Consider the following 5,053-nt stretch of genomic DNA (forward strand, 5'->3'; position numbering starts at 1 on the left):
ATGATAATAATATCACAAATGTTCAACTTCTTTTTCATCCTCATTGGGTTTGTGGCATAGATTTCTTGTGTCAAATATTGTTAAGAGCGTAATGCCCTTAATGTTGAGATTAGTGTTGTTGAAATATACTGTGATGCTTTGTTGAGTTATGGATATGTTGTTAGGGTGGTTTTGGTGATTCTCTGGCAGGTGATTAGTCCCAATTACAGGGGAGACTCTGCCAAAATTTCTGAAAAGTTTTGGAGTTAGTCAAATTTGGGGAATTGAAATATTTGAAAGAAGAGTCGAGTTATGTTAAGTGTTTTAGGACGGACTCTACTCCTCATTCGAGGACGAATGATCCTAAGTGGGGGATAATGTAAGGCCCCGTAAAAAATTTCCTAATGATTTAAGTTTTTAAAGTACGCTAACGGTATTTGAGTATTAAAGGAGACCTATGGGATAGAGCCACATCATGTTGAATTGATAATGTATGTTTAAGGTGTGTTGGAACATACTAAGGAGTTTTGGGAATGGCAAGAACTTGTGTGGAATAAGTTGGACACATTAAGTGGAAAGGATGTTTCAATTGGCACAAGACCCAACTTCAAATGAATATAACTCCCTCAATATAATGACTTAGGTGGTGATCTACCTATCAAATCAAATCCCTTTGAATGAACTTTCCAACGCATCAAACTGTTCGTCATTTGGATATGTATACAGATAGTTATGGCTATTTTACTGGACCTTTGTCATATGCGCTGCCAAATGCGTGACCGCGCATATTTGAGAGTTTCTGCCTCAAGTGCGCGACCAATGTGCGGCTGCATACGTAGGAACCCATTAAATACCCCAAGACCGGGTAATGAGAGATATAAGTCATTTCTTTGAGCTAGGGCTTGTATATCTAGGGGAATCCGCCCAACACCTCCTCCCATGAACTAAGGTAATATTTTTGGAATAATTTTGAGTTGATTGCTTCTCCTAAACACTTGTATTAACAACGATTAATCTTGAAGATCCATAGATTTCCATTTAAATCCCCAAATTGGTCAAGAACACTACAAGTTGAGATTTTCATGAGTCTCACTATAAGAGGTATCTCTACCATCTCTAACTAATCTATGGGAATTATTTATGTATGGAATATGTGTTATAACTTAGGGTATGGTGATTGGCAGCGATAAGTTCCCAATTTAAATACATAACCATTGTATAGATTGAAAGGTGATTATTTGATGGAATTTTGTTGGTTGGGTGTGGATGGATGGTCATGTATGTGATGTTGGAAGTTAAGAATTGTTTAAGAATGATGGTGGGATAAATTATTTGTAAATGGTAGTATTTGGATGAACTAATTCTATGGTTAAGAGATGTATAGATGCATGCCTACTAGGTGTTTGATAATATGCTCAAATGAGATGAAACCATGAATATCTTCCTAGTTTGTTTTTAATTTTGTTATGTCTCAAATAGATTGGGATTGCTAGAATTTCCAGAACGTTGCAGTAATTTAAGGAAAGCTCAAGGCGAGGTATGTTGGCTAACCATCCTCACTTAGAATCAAATTCCATAATCTTTCCGTAAGATCAGGTATGATTGGCTCAAGATTCCTAACTTATATATTCTGGGTTATTCCCTATAAACTTGTTTATTCTGAATGAGCCTTATGTCGAAAGCTAGATGTTCAAAGTATGGTTTGCATATTAAAATATTGTGGCTTTGAGTCGTGTTTTAAATGAGAACTAGTATACCAATTGGGTGAGAAAAACTCGATATGCTTAAGACTCATAATTGCTCATATGTGTACCTAAATACTTGATTGGAAGTGTCTTGTTGTTGATAATCTTTAAAGATGATTGAAAATGAAATAAGCATATTGAAGAAATAGAGTGTGGCCAACGTGCCAAGAATTTAAGTTATGATTGTGGCTAGTAGTGCAAATGATTTGAGAGGATGCGATAAAGAATAAGAAATGAGCCTCGACTCCACTGTTTTAAAAGTGATTTGGAAAATAGAATTTTCCTAAGAGCTTACGAACTCAAGTGATACCCATATGTGGCTGTTTTATCTAATGCTATGCTTTGTAAGTATTTTTCAATGTGTTTTGCGTTCTTATATATTCCTGAGTGGAAATTGTGTATGATTTTAACTTGTGCTTCGATTGCCAATCATTTTAATCCATTTATTGGAAAGAAATCTATTGTGTTTAAAGCCTTCATTACTAATGAACTTAAAGTTATGATTTTCGGAATATTCTACTTGTTGATAATTATGATGATGATCTATGAAAGGGAAGAGATGAAAGTGTGGAATATAAAATACGGCCAATTCGCCATGAATAAAGAATCATATGTATGGCCAAGAGTGCCAATGAAATAATAATGTTGTAAATGGTTGAAAGTACGTATTAAGTGATATATGGTGTGAAAGGTTATGAGATGTATGTATTTGTACTTTTGTTTCAAATGTTTTATGAAACCCTATGGACGGTCTATGAAACGCATAGTTATATTGTGTATGGAACCCTATGGACGGTCTATGAAACACAATAGGTATATTGTGATATGAAATCCTATGGACGGTCTATGAAACGCATAGGTATATTGGGTTATGAAATCCTGTGGATGGTCTATGAAACGCATAGGTATATTGGGTTATGAAATCCTATGGACGGTCTATGAAACACATAGGTACATTGTGATATGAAATCCTATGGAAGGTCTATGAAACGCATAGGTATATTGTGTGTGGAACCCTATGGACGGTCTATGAAATGCATAGGTATATTTTGTATGGAACCCTATGGACAGTCTATGAAATGCATAGGTATATTGTGTATGGAACCCTATGGACGGTCTATGAAACGCATATGTGCATTGTGTATGAGAAGTATAGGTGTACGGTATGAATAAACACTATGGACGGTCTATGAAACGCATAAGTGTATAGTATGATATGGGAATATTAAGGACGGTCTAATGAGACACATTATTAATGCAGACAATAGGTGCCACTTTCATTGTCCTTGTTTGTACATGTTGTTTCAATTACATTATATTATGTTTTAACTAGGCATTTGGATATTGTTGATTGAGATTTGCTATTTTTATGTTTTGCCTTTTCTTATATGGGTATTCTATTTTGAAAGAGGACTTTTAGCTATACATACTAGTGCTATTCGATAGTACTAACGTCCCTTTTGCCGGGGGTGCTGCATCTTTAATGTATGCATGTGGTTCTACAATAGGCGGCATTGATCAGTGATAGCAGTACACTCTTTTCAACTGATTTGGTGAGCCCCACTTCATTTCGGGGTCATGTATCTTTTCTTTCTCATCTACTGTGTTTTGAGGTATAGCCGGGGCCTTGTTGCCGGCATTTCCATATTACTCTTCTATTGTACTTAGAGGTTCCGTAGATAGGTTGTGGGTTGTGGTTGATGTTGGGAATTGAACTAGAAATATTGGTATTTGGAAATCATGTTTTTCATTAATTCTATAAACGCGTAATATTTTTGAAATTATGAATGAAGCTGCTAATGGGAATGAAATGGAAGCTATTAATGAAATCTTTTTAGTGTTGATTAATGGAGTACATCTCCTCTTTATTCATGGATGAGTTTGGGTAGAAGGTAGTCTAATAGGCTTGCTCGGCCAGGTTCTCTCGGTTGAGTCCCGGTTGCGCTCCTCGATTTTGGGGCATGACAGCCAGCTAGAGGTCGAGGTCGAGCAGGTAGAGGTTGCCCTAGAGGGGGTGGCCAGGCCATATATTATGCTCTTCCTACTAGGACGAAGGCAGTTGCATTCGACTCACTCATCATAGGTATTGTTCCAGTCTATCATAGAGATGCATCAGTCTTATTTGATCCAGGCTCCACTTATTCCTATCTGTCGTCTTATTTTGCTCCATATTTGGGTGTATCCCGCGATTCTTTGAGTTCTCCTGTCTATGTGTCCTCATAGATGGGAGATTATATTGTTGTTGACCGTGTGTATCGGTCGTGTTTAGTTGTTCTTGGTGGTTTTGAGACCATAGTCGATCTATTGTTACTCAGTATGGTAGATTTTGATATTATTTTGGCATAGACTGGTTGTCACCCAATCATGCTATTCTCAATTGTCACGCCAAGACCGTGACACTGGCTATGCCAGGATTGCCACGGATAGAGTGGAGAGGTGCTTTATATTATGTTCCTATGCATTTCATAGACCATCCATAGGGTTCCATACACAATATACCTATGCGCTTCATAGACCGTCCATATAATTTAATATCACAATGTACCTATCTCATTTCTAAAGGCTCGGCATATAGTTGAGAAGGGGTGTAATGCTTCTCTAGCTTTCGTGAGAGATGTCAGTGTTGATACTCCTACCGTGGAGTCAGTTCTGGTAGTGAGGCATTATTCAGATGTATTTCCAGCGGATCTTCCTGGCATGCTGCCCAACGGGGATGTCGATTTTTGCATTGATTTATTACCGGGCACTCAACCTATTTTTATTCCGCCATATTGTACGGCCCTAGCAGAGTTGAAAGAGTTAAAGGAGCAGTTGCAAGAATTGCTTGATAAGGGCTTCATTCGGCCTAGTGTGTCGCCTTGGGGTGCCCCAGTCTTATTTGTAAAGAAGAAGGATGGTTCTATGCGTGTGTGTATTGATTATCGCCAGTTGAACAAGGTTATAGTGAAGAACAGGTATCCATTGCCACGTATTGATGACCTATTTGATCAGCTACATGGTGCCAGAGTGTTCTCTAAGATTAACTTGCATTCAAGCTATCATCGGTTGAAGATTCAGGAGAGAAATATCCTGAAGACTGCCTTCAGGACTCGGTATGGTCATTACGAGTTCCTAATAATGTCTTTTGGGCTGACCAACACCCCAGTAGCATTCATGCACTTGATGAACAGTGTATTCCAGCCCTATCTTGACTCATTCGTCATTGTGTTTATTGACGACATTCTGGTGTACTCCCGGAGCCGGGGGGATCGTGAGCAACACCTGAGGACTGTGCTTTAGACCTTGAGAGAAAAGAAGTTATATGCAAAATTTTCAAAGTGTGAATTCTG

The sequence above is a fragment of the Nicotiana tomentosiformis genome, chromosome 12 (assembly GCF_000390325.3).
Source record: "Nicotiana tomentosiformis chromosome 12, ASM39032v3, whole genome shotgun sequence".
In the NCBI taxonomy this organism is placed as follows: domain Eukaryota; kingdom Viridiplantae; phylum Streptophyta; class Magnoliopsida; order Solanales; family Solanaceae; genus Nicotiana; species Nicotiana tomentosiformis.